General features: G+C 41.5%; 1 non-coding gene across 1 annotated transcript; it reads right to left on the bottom strand.

Annotated features, from left to right (window-relative positions):
• Positions 1-8,776: 8,776 nt before the first annotated feature.
• LOC125486889 lies at positions 8,777-8,881 on the bottom strand. Its single transcript, XR_007265507.1, has one exon. It is a non-coding gene; the product is annotated as a U6 spliceosomal RNA (small nuclear RNA).
• Positions 8,882-25,322: the final 16,441 nt, after the last annotated feature.

Genomic DNA, 25,322 nt, shown 5'->3' with positions numbered 1-25,322 from the left:
GTTAAAAAAAATGCCAAAGGCTTGGTGTGATTATAAAGATTACATGGGAGGGAAGGGGGGAGAAATTACAGCCAAATTTGTTCAATGCCTAAAACTATGAAATGAAAATGGTTCTTAATGAGATAGCTTTATAGAAGAGTGAGCCATTGGCTTTAGTCTTTTGAGCTTGTCTTGCCCTCCTCAAGTCAGTACACATCAAAGAGTAAAGTTTAAAAGGTCCAGCTTTGTGATTCTTGGCAATAAACGGTAATAGAAAGCTGATATATAGGGTAACTCATTTCATCTCAGGTTATGGAGTCACCTCATTGTGCACAGAGGTTGCACAAAAAGCTTTATGAGATTATGATTTGTAGTTGTTTCGCAGGGGGCTTAGTGTCACCAATGGGCCAGTAAAGCCTTATAGTGGCATTGTTTGGGATCATTAAAAGGCAGAGGTAGAAATATAATACTCACAGTTTCTCAAGCTCATATATGGTTCTGCGAGATGATGCATTCTTTCTAGAATTCTGGACTTTCTGAAAAGTAATAAATGCAACTTTAGATGGTGCTTGCTGTTTAATATAGAACTAGTTAATATTAAACAATGGTTGTTTTGGCTTTATTTTAATTGGAGACTTTGTTGGTTGGTCTGTACTTTTGGTTATCAATTTCAATCAAGAAGTGATGCAAATCAAGTAACGCTTTCTTTGCTCACTGTTAGCACAAGAACAGCTTGCTCCAGCATCACACCTTGGAACTCAGATCAAAGTTCCTAGTGTATTATTCATTGCCCAATGGAGGTGTGAAAGTGTTACATCAGAAGCGTGGGCATAAATTGGCATTGAAGGCTGTACTTCCAACAAATGTGATTAGGGAGTTCATTTGATTTTGGCACGCATTTCCCAAGTTATGTATCAGAGATAAACCAATTATCACAAAAAAATACAAAGTTAAAGTTGCCATAGTCCCACTGTCTCATTAAAGAGGCAACTGGTGGTGAGTTTAATATGAGGGTCATCAGGCTTCTGATGAGGGGCAAGGCTCAAAAGGCAGGAGGCATGGTAACCTCAGCTGGTGTGGGAATTGAACCCATGTTGTTGCTATTACACTGCATTGCAAACCAGCCATCCAAGCTAGCTGAAACCCTACAAAAAAAAATCTAAATAGAGACATTACACACGGAAGAATACAATTTCTTCTCTCAGAGGCTATGAGTCTTTGCAACTCCTTGCCACATAGAGCTGTGGGGGCAGAGTCCTTGTGATGTTTAAGGCTGAGATAGATAGATAGACTCAGGACCAATAGGGAATCAAGGATTATGGGGAAAGGGCAGAAAAGTGGACATAGGAAGGTCAGTTAAGCCATGATCCTATTGAATGGTGGAGCAGATTCAAGGGGCTGAATGGTCTACTCCTGTTCCTATTCCTTAGGCTGTTAGGGTCTTAGAAGATAACATTTAAACCCACTGGAAGACCATAAACTGTTATCGACTAGTGGAGGTTTTGAAATTAGAGACATAACTAATCAGCTATTGAAGAAATACCCAATCAAGATGGTTCCAGATCATCAACCCCGAATATATCTTTTCAATCCTGCTCATCTTTCAACGGTAGTTACTCCTTCCCTCTTTCTGTCCTTTCACAAGTTGCTGTTGCCTATGTTTGAAATGAGTTTCAACAGGTTAACCAGCCAATTAGAACATTACAGAAAAAGCCCAACATGCACACACCTTTACATTTCAAGGATTACTGTATAGAGAACAGAAGCATGAACCTTGATCCTTTCCCTGGCCTTTTCCTAACTCATTACAGAGGACAATTACAGAGTTCCTACTGCCCTGCTTCTTACCAGCTACATCAGGCAGAGATTTGGGACTGAATTAATAACCTTCATAGACAGCACCATCACCTTCAAACCATTGGAAGGAGCCACATGTCTGAATGTTAACCTAACTCCTAGTTAATTCAGCATTTGTACCTCCCTGAGCACTGACAGATTTACGAAGCTTATAAAAATGCTTTTAAATTTTACATGATGTTGGCATACAGTGCCTTTATTTTTCCATTAGTAAAGCTGTGACTTAAGGAGGGTTAGGATTTCAGTGGGCACCAGCAGCTTTCTGGGTTCTTTATTTTTGAGTCCAGCCAAAGATAAAGGTCTTGACAGACTATTGAAAGTAGTTACATCTGAGTGTGCTCTCACCCAGCATCATTTAAACAAACAAAGAAGGGTTGTGACCTTCTGAAGCCTTTTGAGTTTCTCCAGCATTTTCTGTTTTATTCCAAATTTCCAGCATCTGTAGTATTTAGCTTTTAACATATAAACATTTAGCCATCTGGACTTGCAGTTTACAAAACTGAACAAAGTGCCATTGCTGACTTTTTGTCTGCTGAGAACTTGAGATTTCTGAAGCCAATTGCTTCAATTAATTTGCCAGAAAGCAAGGAGGTTGACCCTACAACAAGTCTTCTCTCTGTTGGCTGATTATCACTCCAGGCAGTACATTTATCTTAAAATATTTCACAGGATAGAAATAGAAATTAAATCAAAGACAGTGTGGAAGAATTTGTTTGCATTCATGGGACTCTTGCAACAATGGATATGAAAGATGTATTGCAACCTGGTTGGTGTATCTGAAATTTCAAATTCGGTTCAGGTGATCCAAATATAAATGGCAATATTTAACTGATTCAAATAATTGGAGTGGACGCCAGTGTGTCTAAGAACATTATACAAGAAGCATTTATACTGGTCCTGTGCCTAATCTGGTCTTGCGTATTCACTCCACATACCTTGGAAAGACATCAAAGTTCATTCCATCTGGGTTACATAGGTAACAGGACAGCTCTGTTCTCCATTGACGATGTACAGAGTTGTAAAGTGCAGAGACTTACTCAACTTAGATTTCCATGTTGATAGGCTGGCGTTAATCACACAAGGCAAAATAACTGGCATTTGTATAGCACCTTTCACGACCTCCAGATGTCTCAGTGTAAATAAAGTGCTGCTGAAGTGCATGTTGTAATGTTGGAAATAACATCAAGTGGGAGTCCTTGCTACATGGTAAGGCCTTGCAAACGGCAATGACATTGACCAGTCAATCTGTTTTAACGAAGTTGGTTGAGGGATAAATATGGACCACAACACTACGGTAAACATCCTCACAACAGCATTTACATTTTCCATAACAACAGCGAAGACCAGAGAAGCACCAGCTTTAGGAATATAGGAAGAGCAAGGGATCACAACTCTGTCCATCTGCCTTGGCACCATATCATTTTAATACGTTTGACTTGCAAAACCTTTATCAATGTCAGATTATCAGCTACTGCCTTTAAAAGAAGAGAATCAGTTCTTTTACCATCCTTTATGAGAAGAAGCGTTTCTAAAATTCTCCACTGAATGCCTGGCTCTGACTTTAAGATGTAGCCTTTAACATAGTTTGCTCCAACAGCAGATAAAGATTCTGTCTATCCATCCCATAAATTTCTTCAAAAAGCCTTAAAAGTTTTTTAAAATCACCCCTTAAGCTATTATATTTCAGGAAATGCACGGTTATGTGATTTCTCCTCTTAATTCTCAAGCCCCGGTAACATCTTTGTGAATCTGAGCTGCAGTTATTCCAGAGCTGCTCCATCCACTCTAAGGTATGGTGCCCAGAACTGGACACAGTACATTACATTTGGTCTAATCAGAGTCTTGAATAGCTGCAGCCAGACTCCATCTCCATCATTCTAGCAATCCTGTCATAAAAACTTTTTGAATAATTTTTCTAACAATTTTTTTAGTGATCTGTGTACATTGTGGAGCTCTAAATCTCTTCAAAAACTCTACTTTTTGCCTTATTGCAAACACATCACATCAGGGATTAGTTTTTAATTCAAAAACGGAAATTTCTGTAGAAACTCAGCATGTCTGGCAGAATGTGGGGGGAGGAAGAAGGGAGGACGTGGCCAGACCCATCGAGTTTCTCCAGCAATTTCTGCGTCTGTTTCAGATTTCCAGCATTCGCAGTTTTTGTTTTATATTAGTTTGTAATTCATCAGCTGGGGACAAACATTGGACTTTTTTTTATATAAGCAATGTTTGTTTAACCAAAACAAGGGCATTGACTGAAACCAGAAAAGGCTGCTATAATTTGCACCATGACAGTGCTCACTTTCTGGTCCATTGAAATGGAGGTGCAGGGTTTATGAAGACCCCACCAGAGACAGTAAACCCTCGAAAAGATGGAGACAATTTCCTTCTCACGTTCTCAAAACTGAAGATTCACAACATGCAACCATGAATGAACCATTCAGATGTTAATTCCTTTGACATTAAAATTAATCACCAAGGCTACGATGCATACAAAGGCTCTGATGACAACACAGACATGATATATTAATCTCCTGTACTCTGTAATTTGTATTTTTGCATGCTTGGTTGGAGTTTGTATTTGCACATAAATTGCAGAAGGCAGAACACAGTTTTACACATTTTATTATTTTTACCTGCGTGGGTTTTGAAACAATAAAATTAACCCTTTACTTACTTAATTCAAGAAAATCTGTCTAACTCATTATACATATCCACACATGGTCAAGCACAGACTGACCTGGCAAATACATCCTTTTTAGATTTAAAACCTCTGTTCTAATCAAACAAGGAGTGGTGGAAGTGGGAAGCCAGTCTACCTCACCTCACCTCTTTGTGGAAACCATTTGAATAAAAAATTATTTGGATCTAACCTTTCACAGTCCAAATGGATGATATCCTATTTTGTTCACTCAAGATATCGACGCAGAATTTCCACAGACGGTTCTTCTAAACAAAATGTTTGTCCAAACTGCTGGGGAAAAGGGTTATGGATGTCATTCTTCTTGAGTTCCAAGTAATTCTTCTAAGGATATTATGACCGAAAATTGGGAGTATACATTCTATCCCAGTTTTTGCATATCCACTAAGGATTCAGGTCGAACCTCATGTCCAGGAGGACCTTTATGCAAAAGATCTTGTTTTCCATCTGCACCATGTCAAAACCAAGGTTGCCCAATGTTGAGAATAAATGCTGAAAACTTGAAAGTGCCACTAGAAATTTTCTGAAGAAGAGTCCTGACCTGAAACATCAGCTTTCCCGTTCCTCTGATGCTGCCTGGCCTGCTGTGTTCATCCAGCTCCACACTGTGTTATCTGTGACTCCAGCATCAGCAGTTCTTACTACACTATTTGAGCCTATTTGTTTTTGTTTGGTCCATTTTGAAGGGGAAGGTATAATAGAATAGATTAGAGTAGAATAGAGTAGAGTAGGATATTTATTGTTGCATGTACTTATACATGAAAAATACAGTGAAAAGTTTTATAAGTCATCCTATCACGGCGCCTGATACCCCATAAAGTGATTTCACACAATCATCTCATATGAGAGATTAAAGCAACCAGGGCCATTTTAACCCAACGTGTCTGGTGGGAAATCTGTGCAATTGTTGGAGCACTTTTTTTTTACACATAGCCCAATGTAACTCTTCACTGATTTCATAGAGAACAAAATCAGACAGGAGGTAAAGCTAGCTTCGCTCCTAATTCCACCCATTTCCTGTCAGCTGAGTTTAGTTAAAATTTTCTGTCAAGTGTTTAGACTACCAGATTTGTTCTTGATTGCAATATTTGATTGGGCTTGGAAAATTGGCAATGTCATGTATGCATTCCAGATTCCGCTCTGCAGATACTGTAATCTGACATTCACCTCAGATTGATTAACGCCATCCACTGGCCTGATGAAAATTAGTTTAATCTGGATCAAAACATGGCAAACATGACTTTGGACTTGGAACGCAGACAGCTTCCAGATGGAGCAAATCATTAATTCTCAGAACCCTAAGCATGTCTGGTCAGATTATGCAGTGCGTTGTTTAGAAGGTGAACGTTACCTGACATTTAGAAAAATTGTCGAGCCTTGCATCGATGGAACAAATAGACTGGAAATTATGGCTGGCAAATTAATAAGTGCTTTGACGTATTTGTCTGGAATTTCCCTGCGCACAGTTTTAGTCGAGGTGGCAAATAATTCAGAAGGGGAAATCCTTTGTGAAAATGACAGTCAAGAGGAATTGTGTAGAGCCATGAAGTTTTGATCTGATTTAGCATAGCTGTGGTTCAGCATGCTTGCACTTGAGTCTCAAGGTGATAGTTTTAAATCCCACTCTAGAAACGTGAGTATCTAAGCCAGGCAGCTCCTTCACTGCTGCAAAGGAATATGGTTCTGTTCGAGATGCTATGGGGTGGTGAAGGAGTTAAATAATGACCCAGTCTGGGCATGGAAGAACTAATGACTCCATTTGATGGAGCTCTTCACTGAGTGATAGAATCTCTACAGTGTGGAAGCAGGCCATCCACCTCATTGAGCCCAAACTGACCCTCCAAAAGCAACCCTGCAGACCCACCAGCTACCCTATCCCCGTAGCCCTGCATTCCACATGGCCAATCCACGTAACCTGCACATCTTTGGATTGTGGGAAGAAACTGGAACACCTGGAGAAAACTCACACAGACCTGAGGACAACATGCAAACTCCACACAGACAGTCACCCAAGGGTAGAATTGAACTGTGGTCCCTAGTATGTGAGGCAGCAGTTGCTAAACCACTGTGCTACCGTCCCAAGTTTTGACCAATATTTTCCTATAATGAGCAAAATTAAAACAAAACACATTACCTGGTGTTTTCTATATCACTGATATTCATGGGGACTTGTTGTGCACTAATTGATTGTTACATTTCCCACATTCCCCTTCATTAGTTCTCTGCCTGATGCCAGGTCCAGCGCACAGTACCACAATGTCAACCCTGGGTAGGGAAAGGGGAAGTCCAGAATCCACTTCAGTCTGAACAGGGATCAAATCCCATCATCAATCTGATCTGTATCAGCCACCAAACCATCTAAACCCCAAAGATTCAGAGCAAACATACACTTTTACACACATATTGTAGTTGGGGCTATGGGTAGTGATGGTAGAGGCTCCAATTCCTATCCAGCATGTGCCTGGTCAGGAATCTCTCCCTCTCCATTGGGCATGTGTTGCCAGCCCTTACAAGTCGATACTCAACCTGCCTGACCATGTTATGAATGCCTCTTCCTTTTACATCAAGTCCTGGAATGGGACTTGATCCTGAAGGTTCTGGCTAAGAGGCAGGGATGCTCACCATCCCATAACAAGGGGAAGAGATGGCCTAGTGGTAATATTGCTGGGCTATTAAATCCAGAGATCAGGTAATGTTCTGAAGACTCAAGCTCAAAACCAGCCAAGGCAGTTGGTAGAATCTGAGTTCAATTTTTTAAAAAATCTAGAATTGAGAGTCTAATGATAACCAAGAATTCATTGTCAATTGTTGAAAAAACCTATCTGGTTCACTAATATCCTTCAAGGAAGGAAATCTGCTACCTTTACCTGGTCTGGTGTACGTGTGTAACATGGTGGCTCAGTGGTTAGCACTGCTGCCTCATGGTGCCCGGGACCCAAGCCTGATTCCACCCTCACGTGACTGCCTGTGCGGAGCTTGCACATTCCCACTTTGTCTACGTGGGTTTCCTCCCACAGTCCAAAGATGTGCAGGTTAGGTGGATTGAGTGGGATGCTCTTCAGAGAGACAATGTGGATTTGATGGACCAAATGGGCTATTTCCACACTCTAGAGATTCTAAGACCTTCTGTTTCCTATATTTCATTCCAAGAGTATCTAACTGGTTATAAAACACATGCTTTTTATGACTACAGCAGTTCCCAAGTTGATAATTCAGAATGCATGTCCAGCAATCTGCTATTTGTTCCAAATCACCTCAAATACACTTCCACTGAAAGGCCACAATGGTGTTCTGTGATCCCATACATGTTACTGTGTTCAGACGCTCAATCTTTTGGAACCATAACAATCGGCTAGCAGAGATGTTGATGCTCCACTGTGTCATCACACTGGCACCTCCAATTCCATGGAGACAAATAGAACAGATCGAAGGCAGGTTCCAGTGTCACCGCAAGGATGTGCTTGCACTGCAGCAACACTGAATCCCATAGACAGTGTTTGATGCAGCATCAGCACCATGGATTTGTGCCACTACATTTATAGGCAGAGCTTCTGTTGCTAATAGGTTGTGTTCAGGGGTCCATACGCAAGTCAATTTGTGCGTAAGTTGAAACACGATGCAGGACAATGTAAAGCAGCTGCTCATAAACACGGGAAATGTTCATATGTCATGTCTTTAAAATTACACCTTGGAAGAGATTGCATTCATAAGCACAAGCATTTGTAATTTGTAAATCAGGGACTCCCCGCTCTTTAGAGTTCAGGTCTGCTGACTTTCACTGAGATGTTAATTTCTGGGAGTAAATCCTCCTTAAATCAAAACGTTAATAAACTAAAAAAACAAATAGAATGCATCACAAATCGAGAGGCAGAGCATTGAGTCCTCTAACCCTGCTGCCTGTTCTGCCATTCGGTAATTTGTGAGCAACAAAGGTCCCACTGACATCAATGATAGAGGCAATATCAGTCAACCAGTTTTGTTTTAATGTTATTTGTTGCACATCATGACTGATCTGTATCTTAACTCTATCTCCACCATACTGTCCCAGAAAAACTTAGTACCTCTCCCTGCCTGACAAAAAAAAGCTCCAAATTTTGACATTTTCAATTTTATTAACTTACTGAACCTTGTCTAAACTAATCAAAACTATTTTTTTCTAATCAACCTGTTCAGAGATGTTATGGTACACTTCTGGAGCAGGGGTTGGACTTGAACCTTTGCCTCCTAGTCCAGTGGGAGGCACACTACCACTGCACCACAAATTTATGTGCCAGCCTGGCACAGAGGTCATGCTAATTTGATCTGTATTGTTCCAATTTTAGTATATGTGCAGCCAAACTATACTGTGTCTAGTCCAAAGCTGCATTCCATATGCTCCAAACCTTCTTACTCTGCAGCAGCTGATGTTGTCTGCAGTTGCCCAGGCACTGCTGAGTATAGATTTAAAATACTTGTTCAGCTTGGTGGATTCCAACTCACTGCCTACAAACAACAAGACATGATTAGGTTCAGTTGTGCACGTACAATTCTTAATATCCTGTCTTTTTGTCTGTGGAGTGATGGCTGATTTAAAAAGTAAAAACAGCAAAAAGTGAAAGGACTATCAGAGGACAGCTCCTGCTACTAGCCGCATGGTGACGTTGTCCTTCAAAGTCATGGTGGACAAGGCTAGAAGTCATTTTCCACGTCCGTGTTAAGCCAGAGTCTTGTCCAGTGCATATTGTACAATTCTGAGCATGCTTCCTGAGAGTTTGAATCTTGACGGTGTTCCCTCATGTTAAACACTCACCCACAAACTTCAGAAATTTAAATATGAACTCATTCAGGCCATTCATACATCTTGGGAATTGCAGCTGTGTTTGGCTCTGTTCCTGAATTCCTTTGCTGCCTCTTTCCCTTCCCCTTGCTCAGCAAGACAACTCTTTCTCCAGGATGGCCTTACCCCTAACATTGAATCCCTTCTCTGTCTCTCTCTTTCTCTCTCTCTCTTTCTCTGTCTCCCCCCTCTCTCTCCCTATGTCCCTCTCTCTCCCCCGAGCTTCTCTATCATCTCTCCCCTTCCTTACCCATTTATTCTCCAAGTTCATTTCATCCACGTGATTCATTATCTGTTCCCTTCATTTATTCCAACTAAACTGTAGGTCATGCATCTTCCCTTCTTGGCCGCTATGCCAAGTGACATTATGAATTGCTCCCTTGTCTTCGATACTGTCCCCACTCGCTAAACCATAAAAACCCCTCTGGCCTTGGAAACTTTCTCCCCACCCCCACACCCCTACACACCCACACACGCACACTTTACGCTGCTAGTTAAGAATTCATGTCATCACCCCTGTTCAAATTTCTTCAATCAGGGTTTTGCCTTCCCCACCACAGGCCCTGGGCTCAAGCCAATTGACAACATTCCTTGTGACCATGGAGTATGATCCTTGAGTCATCTTCCTCAATCTCCTTGCAGTCTTTACAAAAGTCACCTGCACCATCTTCTACCAAATCCTGATCCACATCAATGGGACTGCCCTTAAACAGTTTCAACTCTAATCTGATTGCACCTCTGGCACCTTCAGCAATCACTTCACTTTGCACTTCTCTACTGTAACCATCAGAATTTCACAAGGCTCTAAAATCAGAAATTGCTGGATAAACTTAGCACGTCTGGCAGCATCTGTGCAGAGAAAGCAAAGTCAGTGTTTCGGATCCAGTGACACTTCGTCAGAACTGGGACGGGTGTCAACTCTATAGTTCACTTCCTTTGTTGCCTCCCTAACTATACCCACTCAAGGAGAGGTGATGGCCTAGTGGTAGGGTATTGCAGGGCTGTTAATCCAGAGACCCAGGTAATGTTTGGGGACCCAAGCTCAAATCTTGCCACATCAGATTAATTTACAAAAAAAAAATCTGGAATTAAGAGTCTAACATGACTTGATTGTTGGGAACAAACTCATCTGATTCACTAATGTCCTTCAGGGAAGGAAATTACTATCCTTACCTAGTCTGGCCTACATATGGCTCCAGACCCACAGCAATGTAGTTGACTCTTAACTGCCCCCTGGGCAATAAATGCTGGCTAGCCACTAATGCCCACTTCCTGTGAATGAATTTTTTTTTAAAAACACCCAGAAACCTGATTCATTGTTCCTTTTCTTCTGTAATCTAGTCACATTTGCTCCTGCTGAAGGAGTATCCATAAAACTCACCTCATTGGCCAAGGAATTAACCATTCACCCTAATTTCTAATCCTTTGATTTGCTGTCCATTCAGAGTCATAGCTTTTCCAGCATGGAAAGAGGCCGTTCGGCCCATCTGGTGCACATCAGTCATTAAAACATTTATCTTTGCTAATCCCATTTTCCAGCACTTGGCCCATATGTAGCCTTGTATGCTGTGGCATTTCAACTGTTCTTTTGAATAATTCTCAAATGTCTTCCCACCTCTACTACCCTTTCAGGCAGTGAATTCCAGATCCCACAACCCTCTGGATGAAAACATTTTCCTCAACTTTCCTCCATGCTTCCTGTTCCTTACCTTAAAACAGCGCCTCCTTGTTTATTGGCCTTTTCCCCCATGCGCCTTGTCTATACCCCTCAGAATGTTATACGCCTCACTCAGAGCCCACAACCCCCCCTCAACCTCTGTGCTCTAAAGAAAACAATGAAAGCCCATCCAGTCTCTAACAGTCATAGTGTCATAATCATAAATTTGTACAGCACAGAAACACACCATTCAGTTCAACTTGTCCATGCCAACCACATATCCTAAATTAATCTAGTCCCAAAATGTTGACAAGTGAGATCAGATTAATTTCAAATATCTGGTTGGCATGGATGAGTTGGACCAAAGGGCTTGTAATTTTAATCACTTTTGATCATTCCAACATTGCTGGTTGCACCTTCAGTTGCCTACAACCTAAGCTCCCCCTACACTTCTCCATGTCTTTCTACCTAAACATCTTACTTTAAGCCATTCTTAAAACTCACCTCTTTGACTAAGCTTTTGGTCATTTCTCCTAATCTGACTTGTTATCTTATTTTTCCTTCTGGACTTTCCTGTGGAGTACCATGAGATGTTTGTTACATTGAAGGCACCATATAAAAGTAAGTGGCTGTCGTTGTGCTGAGCTCTATTAATTACTGAGACTCACAACTGAGTTAACATTTAGAATCATGGAATCCCTACAGCGTGGAAGCAGGCCATTCGGCCAATCGAGTCTACACCAAGCCTCTGAAGCGCATCCCACCAAGACCTACCCCCCTACCCTATCCCTGTAACTCTGCATTTCCCATGGCTAACCCACCTAACGTACACATCTCCAGGCACTATGGGGCAATTTAACTTGGCCAATCCACCTAACCTGCACAACGTTGGACTGTGGGAGGAAACCGGAGCACTCAGAGGAAACCCATGCAGACACGGGGAGAATGTCCAAACTCCACACAGACAGTCACCTGAGGGTAGAGTCAAACACAGGTCTCTGGCGCTGTGAGGCAGCAGGGCTAACCACTGAGCCACCGGGCCGGCCAAAGGTATTTCATTTAGAAATTGCCCCCTCAAGGATTTATTTTAGATCAAAAATTATTCCTGAAACATAAAATAAGCTGTCTGGCATTTGAGAGGCAAATGCATTTTTGTGTCTGATGAAGGGAGGTGTAGCACACTAAAATAGCTTGTGAATTATACACTATTGTCAGCAGATTATCATAACTTGCAAAGGCATGGAAGTAATTGACTGACATGAGTCATGTGCCAATCTGTCACACATGGTCTTAATCATTTCTCATGATGGCCAAATGTGACTTTATTTTTGGGGTGGACGAGTTTGGATTTCAATTCCTGTTTAAAAGGCAGTGTTTTACAGCTCTCTGTTTGCCCAGTTACTATAATGAGCTGCCCTGTGTGGAACTTAATAACACAGATCAGGAGCAGCTCAGGTCTGCGCTGAATTACCCGAACTCAAGTGAAGCATTTTATGCCCCTAACAATGCACCATGCAACCCCACCTCCCTCACCCTATCCTACACTCAATTTAGAAAAAGTCCTTGTTCCTAAACATTACCTGAAAACTCCCTCCTCATCGGATTGGAGTGTATTTGGCTGTGATGTCTGATGTGATCAAATAGCTTCCTCCCATTGGCTGTCTATGACTTTTGCTTGGGCAAGATATGTGTTGGAACCCTCACTGATGTTTCATTACTTCTAATTTATTCTTTTCTGGTTTGGAGCTGTGAACTGAGAACTGTGAGCTAAAAAATGACCATTGGATTGTGGGCAGCAGATTGTGTTTTAGAAAAAGCAGAAAAAACAATTTGTGGCTCATCTGTGAGGCCAGGCCTGGATGTTAACTGAAGGTTGGGTCTTCATCAAAAGGCTGTATAGATGTTTTGACACTGGGGAGAACAGTAATGTTTAGACAGATGTTGGCCATTAATAAGATCAGTACCTGGGAATTGGTTCCAGCAAGTCTGGCAGAGATTCAACCTGATGTTAGATGTTGAGTTGTAACTGGGACCTCATGAGAAGACAGTCAGTCTGACAGGGAGAGGTCAGAGTTTTAAACTGGGATTTGTACTGTGCTTTCCGGGAGAAGGATTTTGATTGTTAATGAAACAGCATGATGATTTGAAAGTCCCTGCTTAACCTTCCATTATCAGCTATTGGGAGGTCAGAAAATAGAAACTAAGTTATAAATATGACTGATTTCCTATGAGTGAGCAGAAAATGTGAACTTGATGGAGGCAATGTTTGGAAAATCAATCAAGAAACAACCATCTTTGCCTGTGGAACAACACATTATAAACATGACGTAAATAATCTGACCAGTTTTGTTATTTTCTTTTATTTATCCCTAACTGTGTTTGTTTGTCTGTCTGTCTTTGTGTGAACGGTGCTGAAAACAAGGGTTATTAGGTTTACCATAGGAAACAATTAGATTACTTTGTTGTTTAATTTTGCCTTGCTAAAGTTACTATGTTTAAGTTATAAACTGATGTCAAGAATAATTTTTCACAGAGTCTGGAATTGGTTATTCAAAAAGTCTGGGTAGTAACTATTGGGGTCAATTTTGAGGGTCTTTGAACATTTTAATTTAAATGTATTATGTATACAGAGGTAGAAAGGCTACTTTGGCTCAGCTGTCTGTTTTCATTTCTAACACATGTGAAAGATGGTCAGTGCCAGAACATCAGCATGAAACAAGGGAGAAGATAAATAATTCTCACTTATTTTATCCTCATGCCAGAAAATAGCTGGCCCAACAGACAGCAATATCCTTTGCAACTTGTCAGAGTAGCTTTATTTTCACCATATGAATGATATCACACTCTTTCTCCATGCGGTGACTAACCTCGATCTTCTCAACAGATATCCACACCATTCCAACAGAGAATTCAAATACAGGAGCACAAACCTTCGTAGGTCACTACCCTCTCTGTCTCAGGATCACTGAGATTAATCATTTGAATAAAAGCAAAATGCTGAGAACATTGGAAATCTGGAGAAACTCAGAAGTTCTTTTACCATCTGTGGAGAGAGAAACAGCATTAGAATCTCAAGTCCAATATGACTCTAGCCAAGGTACTTTTCTTAGGATAGAGGAGTCTAAACCTAGAGGACATAGGTTTAAGGTGAGAGGGGGATGGGGGGTGGCATTTTCACATAGAGGGTGGTGCATGTATGGAATGAGCTGCCAGAGGAGGTTGTAGAGGTGAGTACAATTACAACATTTAAAAGGCATCTGGATGGGTATACGAATAGGAAGGGTTTAGAGGGATATGGGCCAAATGCTGGCAAATGGGACTAGGTCAGATTGGAATGTTCGGTCAGTGCGGGTGATTTTGACTGAAGGGAGTGTTTCCATGCAGTATGACTGAATGACACTTCTTCAGAACTAAAACATGTTGGAAAACATTATTTTAAATATTTTTGACAGAGGTGGAGGAAGCGCAAGGTGAGGAGATAGTATTGAAGGCAAAGGGATTGTTAATGGTGGAAAAAGAGAAAAATGAAAGTAAAATGCGTGTAAATGACGGTGTGAAAGTGAGAGAATGGGTCATCTCAATTAAGGGCAAAATAAACAAGACAAGGCTGTGGGGATGGAGGAGGGATGGTTGGGAGTTATGGAGGGATGCAGAAGAGGGAGAGAATATAAGAAAAGCAGTATACAGATATAACATTGTCAGTTTCTGAAGTTATGGAATTCAATGTTGAGACCCCGAGGCTGCGAAGTGCCTAAATGGAAAATGAGGTGTTGTTCTTTGTGCTTCTGTCAAACATTGCAACAAGCCCAGAACAGAAATGTCAGCATGAGAGCAAAGTGGTTTATTGTAATAGCAAGCAACTGGAAGCCTTTCATTTGGAACCTTAACAAATGCCATAAGACCATAAGACATAGGAGCAGAAATTAGGCCATTCAGTCCATCGAGTCTGCTCCACCATTCAATCATGGCTGATAAATTCCTCAACCCCATTCTCCCGCTTTCTCCCTGTAACCCTTGATCCCCTTGATAATCAAGAACCTATCTATCTCAGTCTTAAATGTACTCAAAATGACCTGGCCTCCACAGCCTTCTGTGGCAGTGAATTCCAGAAATCTAAGTACATTACCTCCCTTTTATCAACGAGCGGACGTTACTTCCTCAAAAACTCCAATAAACTGTTTGAAGATAGTTTGTTAAAAATCAGCTTGAGTCCTATAAACTTGATCTATCTCTGTAATTTTCTCCAGCCCTATCACCGTCAGTTATCTGTAGTCTTCAAATTCTGTCCTACTGAGTATCCCTTCATTTCTCCACCATTACTGGTTGTACTTGCAGCTGCCTAGGCTCTAAGCTCCATATCTCCATCCTAAGTTTCTGATAAATCTTTTACACTCTCCTCCTTTAAGGTGCTTCTTAATACCTTTAATTAAATATCTGCTCATCTGCCCTATCTTCACTTAGTACAGCTCAGCTTAAAATGCTGTTTGAGAATGTTGCTATGAAGCACCTTTAGACATCTTACTGCACTAAAGGTGTTATGATTGCAAAAACCAAAAGAACTGCAGATGCTGTAAATCAGGAACAAAAACAAAGTTGCTGGAAAAGCTCAGCAGGTCTGGCAGCATCTGTGGAGGAGAAAACAGAGTTAACGTTTCGGGTCCGGTGACCCTTCCTCAGAACTTGTTGTTGAACTTAACATTAGATGTTCCTAAGATGTAGCTAGCTTCACATTGCTACAACTGAGATGGGAGGAGTGCACTATTGCACTTGTCCATCTATTCCAAGGATTGTAACGTAAAGTAAAAATATTTCACCCAAATCCAAATATAGCTATACACGTTCTTTCTCCATATCAGCCTTAGAATAAACCAGGGCTTCCTGAATCAATACAAAATTATCAATTCATTATGAAACAAAACCGAATCAATGAAGGTGCAGAATTGGTGAATACACTGATTTTGTAATATGAAAATGTAAATAACCCAAAACACACTGAAACACATACACACACTCAGTCTCTCTCTCTCTCACACACACATACATACACACTCTCTATCACACGCATACATACTCACAAACACACACAACCCTCACACACACTCACACAAATACACACACACAAAAACACATGCACACAGACACTTACACACACACATACACACACTTCAATAAAGAGGGAAAAAGCAGATTTCTCTCCTCAAAACGTAACTTTAATTCACTTTAGAGAGAAAAACACTTTCCTGCCAATGATGGTTACTCATGAAGGCAAATGATTACGACCTGCAATGTTCTGAAGTCTTTGAGCTGGTGTTCTTTTACATGTGGTCAATCACTAATCATGTATAGTTGTCTCTAGAGTCTTGGTAGACTGATCTTGCTCAGGAAATACAATATTGAGAAGTTCTTTCAATCATTCTTCCAGAAGAACAAACCAGCTTCTCTTTAATCTCTCAAAAAAAGTTTTATCTGAAACAGGAGAGACCAAATGGGCATCCTTCCTCTTCTCCAGCACTAATTTCAGATAAACAAGTATCTCTCCTAACTGTTCTAATGGGCCCAGCAGGGATCTGTAGTAAAAAAAAGGTTGTTATCACAAGTAATAAGAGTTTCAAGTGTGCTATGTTTAAGAACAATTTTTAATGTCTATGGGCCCTTCAGAGACATATTTCCAATCTAATCTAGATACCTACACATAGTATGAAATGGATCCAACTTTCCATAATTGTTAAAAACTTCCATCTCATAGATTCACAGCACAAGTGGCTGTCCTCTTCAACTAGGACCAGCAGAAGAGATCATAATATCAGGTGCTGCTGATCTGGTATGAAGTTGCTAGCCAGGTCAGTATTGTCCCCATGGTTCAGAGGAGCTGCTAGTACTGCAGGAAGAAGATCAAAGGAAAATGCTGTCATCTTCTGTCTGCTCCTTCACACTCATTCTATTTTGTCCAATGCACCTAATTCTTACAAAGTTCATGATTTGTCACTCTTACATCCAACAGCTCCCTTTACCTGCTCTCATCTACCCAGTTCCCCACACCACTAACCCTGCATGGCTTCTTCTCTGCCTAGTCACTCACTCAGGACACCACACTGCCTTTCGCTCATTTATGTCAGCACTAACATCAGTGCCAGCGATTTCATCACATTCAATCCCTCCTCCTCATCTCATTCAGGAAGATAACAGCCCATAATAAGGCAGAGTGTGCCAATGGCCATTATGTTGAAACAGATGCTAATGTGTTTGTCACATAAGTTACTAGCAAGTGGTCCAGGTTTAACACTGGTATAACACAATGCCATACATGGCCATTCTCTTGACTGATCACAACTGACAACTATGACAATCTGCCGGGCTTTGTGTCTGTGCTCAAAGGCAAGTCAAGACAGAAGAACTGTGAACCTTCACAAAAATCACAAAAAGGCAAGGCACAGCAAGGCAGAGATGCTGTGAGTATTCAAGTAGGCACAGAGTGAGTGAAGACTAAGAGAACAAGCCAGGAGCCCTGAGATGCCCCTTGGTCGAATGGCGTCAGAGTGAATTGGATACAAAATTGGCTTTACGGTAGAAGACAGAGGATGTTTTTTGGACAGGAGGTCTGTGGCCAGTAGTATGCCACAGGGATCGACGCTGGGTCCACTGTTATTTGTAATTTATATATATGATTTGGATGAGAATTTAGGAGGTGTGGTTGGCAAGTTTGCAGATGACACCAAGATTGGTGGTGTATTGGAGAGTGGAGAGTAGAGAGACAAGATTCCCCTACCATGGGTTTTGTGATCTAACCTTGTCAAATTGCCCCTTTATCAGCTTTGCAATGATATCATCATCATAGAATCCCTACAGTGTGGAAACAGTCCTTTTGGCCCAACAAGTCCACACCGACCCTCAGAGCATCCCACCCAGAACCATCCCCCTATAACCTACCTAACCTACACATCCCTGGACACTGTGGGCAACTTGGCATGACCAATCCACCTAGTCTGCACATCTTTGGACTGTGGGAGGAAACCGGAGCACCCAGAGGAAACTGATGCAGGCATGGGGAGAATATGCAAACTCCACACAGCCTGAAGATGGAATCGAACCCAGGTTCCTGGCACTGTGAGGCAACAGTGCTAACAACTGAGCCACCAGGCCACCCCAACAAAGGAGCACCAATAAAAGTGTGGCACTGAAGTGCAGAAATATATCATAGTGAATTGGGGAAATATAGTTTGGATAGTATTTACGATTATTTGGAAAAGAGCAATTTGATTAGAAATAGTCAGCATGGCTTTGTGAGGGGCAGGTCAAGCCTCACAAACCTTTTTGAATTCTTTGAGGATGTGACAAAACACATCAATGAAGGTCGAGCAGTGGATGTGCTGTATATGGATCTTAGCAAAGCGTTTAATAAGGTTCCACATGGTAGGCTCATTCAGAAAGTAAGGAGGCATGGGACTCAGGGAAATTTGGCTGTCTGGATATAAAACTGGCTGTCCAATAGAAGACAGAGGGTGGTAGTAGATGGAATGTATTCAGCCTGGAGCTCGGTGACCAGTGGTGTTCCACAGGGATCTGTTCTGGGACCTCTACTCTTTGTGATCTTTATAAATAATTTGGATGAGGAAGTGGAAGGGTGGATTAGTGAGTTTGCCGATGACACGAAGGTTGGTGGAGTTGTGGATAGTGTGGAGGGCTGTTGTTGGTTGCAACGGGACATTGACAGGATGCAGAGCTGGGCAAAGAAGTGGCAGATGGAACTCAACCCAGAAAAGTGTGAAGTGATTCATTTTGGAAGGTCGAATTAGAATGCAGAATACAGGGTTAATGACAGGATTCTCGGCAGTGTGGAGGAACAGAGGGATCTTGGGATCCACGTCCATAGATCCCTCAAATTTGCTACCCAAGTTGATAGGGTTGTAAAGAAGGCCTATGGTGTGTTGGCTTTCATTGGCAGGGGAATTGAGTTTAAGAGCCGCGAGGTTATGCTGCAGCTCTATAAAACCCTGGTTAGACCACACTTGGAATATTGTGTTTATTTCTGGTCGTTTCATGATAGGAAAGATGTGGAAACTTTAGAGAGGGTGCAGAGGAGATTTACCAGGATTCTGCCTGGACTGGAAGGCAGGTCTTATGAGAAAAGATTGAGGGAGCTAGGGCTTTTTTCATTGGAGCGAAGAAGGATGAGAGGTGACTTGATAGAGGTGTACAAGATGATGACAGGTATAGATAGAGGGGATAGTCAGAGACTTATTCCCAGGATGGAAATAACTAATATGAGGGGGCATAATTTTAAGGTGATTGGAGGAAGGTATAGGGGAGATATCAGAGGTAGGTTCTTCACACAGAGAGTGGTGGGCGTATGGAATGCGCTGCCAGTGGTGGTAGTGGAGTCAGATACTTAAGAGACTTTTAAACGACTCTTGGATAGGCACACGGAGGATAGTAAAATGTAGGGTATGCAGGGTAGATTGATCTTAGTAGGATAATAGGTCGGCACAACATCGTGGGCCAAAGGGCCTGTACTGTGCTGTACTGTTCTATGAATAAATGTCTTGAGAGCACAGTTAGACTGGCACGTGTCTGACACCATGGTTAATAGATGGGGAGCGCTTTGGGTCACTGGCCATGGAGTGTGTCCTGTGGTGGTGGTGACTGATAGAGTTCTGGAGGATCAGACAGTGAGCTGGAATCACCAGGTTACTGCTCTGACTTCTATATCAGGAACTGGCACTATCTCTTTTCTAACCAGCAGGTGGGTGCATGAGAAAATGCTCATAAATGAGGTGCAATTAACTAAGAACGAGATGTCAATGCATACAAGTAGAACTCTCGCCACTGACAGGCGAAGGGTCACTCAACCTGAAACGTTAACTCTGATTTTTTTCTTCAAACATGCTGCCAGACCTGCTGAGCTTTTCCAGCAACTTCTGTTCTTGTTCCTGATTTACAGCACCCGCAGCTCTTTTAAGAACCTCATCTTATTGTTCAACCCTTGGTTAGAAAATGAGGCTTTTTCTCTTGACATTGAGAAACTCTTGCTGGACATTTCATACAATTTTCCCAACTTTCTCAGCAGTGCCAAGTTTGTCAGGGTCTTGGGAGGATTCTGGTTGGGAATCTTCAAAACGTAGCATGGTCGAATTCATTGTTTTGGATAAGGTTTGACTTTCTGTCTTGAATACTTTGTAAAACTATCACCTGGAATCTCACCCAATGTATTCAGCTGTGCCCAAAGCTTTTAAATAGGTCCGGTCTAGAATTTATCAGTTTAGACAGAAATAGTATGACCATTTGAAATGCTTATGTAGTACATTTCTGAGTTGCATAAGTTCTAGTAAGTATGAATGCACACATACATTCATGGGGCTTTACCACATTAGAGCTTGAAACCACGATTGTTTTGGCACAAAGAAGAAACAAGTGTTAAAATAGACAACAGTACGTTAAAAATTCCAATCGACACATGCCTGCAATTTTATCACTGCAGCGAGATCACAAGACCATTAAAAACATGTCTTCCAATAGTAATATAATGATATAAATTAAGCAGCTATTGAACTGTGGGCAGTACAGTGGCTCAGTGGTTAGCAGCACCAGAGATTCAGGTTCAGTTCTACCCTCAGGCAACTGTCTGTGTGGAGTTTGCACATTCTCCCTGTGTCAGTGCAGGGATGCTCTGGTTTCCTCCCACAGTCCAAAGATGTGCAGATTAAGTGGATTGGCCAAAAGAAATACAGGAATAGGGTAGGGATGTGGGCCTAGGTCAGATGCTTTTTGGGGATTTGATGAGCTGAATGGCCTGCTTCCACAATGCAGGGATTCTATGAACAGAAAGAAAATGTTCCCATGTTCTGATCCTAGCCTTGGGCAAGTCAAATCCCACACTGAGACCTGGCTTGATAGACATATTTTATTTGTTTTGTTTTAATTTAACGAGTTGGTCATTGCCTGAAATACATACCTGCAGATTTGGTCTTAAAAATAAAAAGTAAATTTATTATACAAAAAAAAATTGAAGATAAATAAAATCAAAACTATTCACATATAACCCAATAGAATGGCGGCACAGTGGCTCAGTGGTTAGCCTGCTGCCTCCCAGCTCTAGGGACCCGGGTTCGATTCCACCCTCGGGTGACTGTCTGTGTGGAGTTTGCACATTCTCCCGGTGTCTACATGGGTTTGCTCCAGGTGCTCTGGTTTCCTCCCACAGTCCAAAGATGTGCAGTGTAGGTGATTGGCCATGTTAAATTGCCCATAGTACCCAGGGATGTTTAGGTTAGATGGATTACACAAGGGGAATGGGTCTGGGTGGGACGCTCTTCGGAGGGGCAGTGTGGACTTGTTGGGCTGAATGGCCTGTTTCCACACTGTAGGGATTCTATGAGAACAATTTTGAAGCTATCCCATCTATCCCAACACCTTCACTTTACAGTACTCAAACATCAGGGAGAATTCTTGCTCTGTCATATCCACGGGTAGGACTTAACTTTCCTTCAATTTCTAGCTTTGAGAGTTTGGCAATCCCTTCCTTGATTATTTGCAATCAGAACTTAGCATCTCTCAGCCTCAAATAATCCCTTTAGTGTTCTGATCAAACAGTCCTCATCTGTAATTTCAAACTAAAATCCTTATACTGAAGTAACCTATTTTGTAACTCCTTTCATCAGGAGACACTGCTTCCTATTTATAACTTAAATAAGGACTTCTTCAAACTGACCCAAAAAGCTTTGTAAGTTATAGGATGCTCCCCCAAGCAAAAAAAAATTGATCCCCAATTTTCTAAATTGAAAGTAAGCAAATTCGTTTCAACATTTAATCTTTTTAATCAAAATACAGACAAATTCCCATTATACTCCAGGGACTCACTTTCTGTCATGCTAGTATAAAAAAATCAGGCTGCAGAAATGTTGACAATTTATCCCCTCATACATTTAGAAACCCACATGCCACTAGTTCAGAATCCAAACTTTAAATTAAATGATATTAGTAAATCCTTATGTCACATATATCAGAACATGAAAATCCAAGAAATAGGAGATGGACTTGACATACAGTCCATTGCACCTGCTCCATCATTCAATATGATTCTGGCTGATCTTTAGCTTCAAGTCCATTTTCCTGCCCACTCCTCATATTCCTTGATTCCCTGAGAGACCAAAGTTCTGTCCAACTAAGAGTTACATGTATTCAAAAATAGAGCATCCACAACCATTTGTGGTAGAGAATTCCAAACATTCATAACCTTTATGCGTGAAGTGGTTTCTTCTTATCTCAGACACAAACAGCTCATTGGAATGAACAACAGCACCAATGATCAGGATTAGCTTTTGGCTACTCTATCTGATTTCTCTATTGTTTTATCCTGCAATCATTGACCTTACATCTACATGAGAAACATTGCTATCACTGGCAAATCAGTGAATGTCACCCTTGCAGAGTGTAATGATTGCAAGAAAAACAACAAAACAACAACTTCTATAAAGTAGCCCTGAGGCACTTAATCCACAAGAACAAGTTTGTCATCTAGCCAGGCAAGATGGTAGGACAGGTATCCAAATGTTTGGTCAACACAGTAGATTTGAAGAGAATCTAAAAGAAGGAGAGAGAGAGATGGCGGGGTGGGAGGCATAGTCTGAGAATTAGGGCTAGACCATTCAGGAGAGATTGTAGGAAGCATTCCTACACAAAATAGGATGGTAGATATTTAGAATTCACTTCTGCAAATGGCAATAGATGCCAGACCAGTTGTTAATTTTAAATCTAAAAGAGATATATTTTTGTTAAGCAAAGGTATTAAGGGAAATGGGCCAAAGGCAGATTAATGGAGTTGGGTCACATGTCAGCCATGACCTCATTGAATGGTGGGACAGGCTTGAGGAGTTGAATGGCCTGTGTTCTAATGAGATAGTGAGGCTGAGAGGTTTGAGGAGGCAAGTCCAGAGATCAGGGCCCAGACTGGTGAAGTCATGGCAGACAATGATACAGCGACTCAAATCATGGATAGTTAAGAAGGTCAGAAATGAAGGAGTGTAGATACCTTGGAGGGTTGTAGGAGGCCGGAGAGAGGGAGGTCCATGCAGGTATTCAAACACAAAAAACAAGAAAATTAGAATAAAGGTATGCTCGACCAGGTTCTAATGTATGTCAGCAAGCAGGTGGGTGATGAGTGAAGAGAGCCTAATGCAAGTTGGAATACTGATGTCCAATAGAGAGGACAGATGAGGTCTCATTAGAAGGTCATCATAAGGTCGCATTCAGCAAAGTCAGTGAGAGAGTTGGATGCAGCATGGATTCCAGATCTTGTCAGATCTATTTGGATAATTACAGGATAACAAGGATGCTGGAAATCTGAAATGGATAACGAAAATATTGGATTTGCTCAGCAGATCTGGCAGGATCTATGACTGATAGAGTCAATGTTCCAGGTCAATAATCCTTAGTCAGAAGTAGAAAAGGTCGGAGATTGCACTGTATGTATATGTTGTGAGCAATCTTGTTGGAGGACATTGCAGTGTTATTGATCAGCACCTTGTAGGACTTTCAGCCTCTCAGAATGCAGGTATTTATTTACCCCTACATTTAGAGGTGCTGACATTCTGTCTGATGGCCCACAACCCTCTGGGATAAGAAATGGGTAACCTCTTATTCTGAGATTATGCTCTCTGGTCCTAGACTCTACCTCAAGAGGAAGTAACCTCTCCACATCTACCCTGTCAAGTTCCCCAAGACCTTCCAACAATATTCCATTCATTCATTTACCAGGCTGTTTCCAGGGACGGTGGGACTGGCATATGAGGAGAGATTGACTAGGTTAGGATTGTTTTTGCTGGAGTTCAGACAAATGAGGGGTATCTCGTAGAGACTTATAATTCTAACAGGACCAGACAGGGTAGATGCAAGGAGGATGTTCCTGATGCTGGGTATGTTCACAGTATGAGGATTCGGGGTAGACCATTTAGGACGGAGATGTGGAGACATTTCTTCACCCAAAGAGTGGTGAGCCTGTGGAATTCATTACCACAGGAAGTAGTTGATGCCAAAACATTGAATGTATTCAATAGGCGGCTAGATATAGCACATGGGGCAATTGGGATCAAAGGTTATGGGGAGAAAGCAGGATTAGGTTATTGAGTTGGATGATCAGCCATGATGGTGAAGAATGGTGGAGCAGTTCGAAAGGCCGAATGGCCTCCTCCTGTTCCTATCTTCTATGTTTCTATGTTTAGCATACACATGTCCCCTTTTAGGGAAAAATCTTCTACTGGCTCAGTGTGTCCTGTAAATGAGTTCTTTAAAATAAGAAATTTAACACAGAGAAAAATTCTCAAACAGCAATAGTACGAACTATCCACCACTCTGACTTTAACAGTGGCATTTTTGAGAACTGATACCTATAATTCTTAACGTGAATTAAAATGTTCCTGATCAACCCCATTGTCTCTCATTATCTCCTTTCTTCTCCTTTTCCCCTGCACCTCAGACACAATCTAGTACAAGTGATCCAATAGTTTACCCCAACCAATCTGCCACACCCTTGTTTCCAAATCCTCCCCAACACCAATGCTGATCTTCAGACAGCCACTAGGTGGTGTTAAAGGGAGAAAGAGGGCGATTTTCCTCCCAATGTCTTAGTCCATTTTACCTACGCAGTAGCCTATAGTTAAGGATTTATGAGGCGGGGATATTATCCGTTTGGCCCAACACGCCACCCTATATTACAGTGTGAACAATTACACTAGAACATTGTATCATCCCTGGTCACTCGTAACTCTGTCTGCACTGAAGGCAACTTAAATCAACAATCTTTTGTGCCCCACTGCGCAATAGATGAACAAAGAACATTTCACATAAGTACGCCATGGAAACAAAGTGCCCTCTCCCTCTGTGACGCCAAGATTGTATTCAAAAACAAAGACAAGACTAAGATTGTACGTTGTAGAGACAATAATAAGGGAACTGACACACTAAGCTCAAATGAGCCTTCTCAGTAATTCTCATTTTACTTTTAAAATTTTATTTTTAAAAGTCTATCATTTATTTTGTATCGTATCATTTACAGACTTGTGCCTAACAGACATCAGATGAGAGGTAAAAGGAGTTTGTATCATGCTTGGCAATATTCAAAGCTATGCTGAAGTCATGACTCATTGTTAACCTTGGCTGTCTCCTTAGAAGATTGTGGGTTTTAAGTTCCGCTCTAGAGACTTCAAAGCTGTAACATGGCAGTACATTATTAAGGGAGTGCTGCACTGTCAGAGGTGCATCTTTGGAATCAAACATCAAACCAAGAACCTTATCTTCCTCAATGTAAAGCCAAGAACAGT

This window comes from Rhincodon typus, chromosome 34 (genome assembly GCF_021869965.1).
Source record: "Rhincodon typus isolate 14 chromosome 34, sRhiTyp1.1, whole genome shotgun sequence".
Taxonomy (NCBI): domain Eukaryota; kingdom Metazoa; phylum Chordata; class Chondrichthyes; order Orectolobiformes; family Rhincodontidae; genus Rhincodon; species Rhincodon typus.
This window is presented reverse-complemented; position numbering and strand designations above follow the sequence as displayed.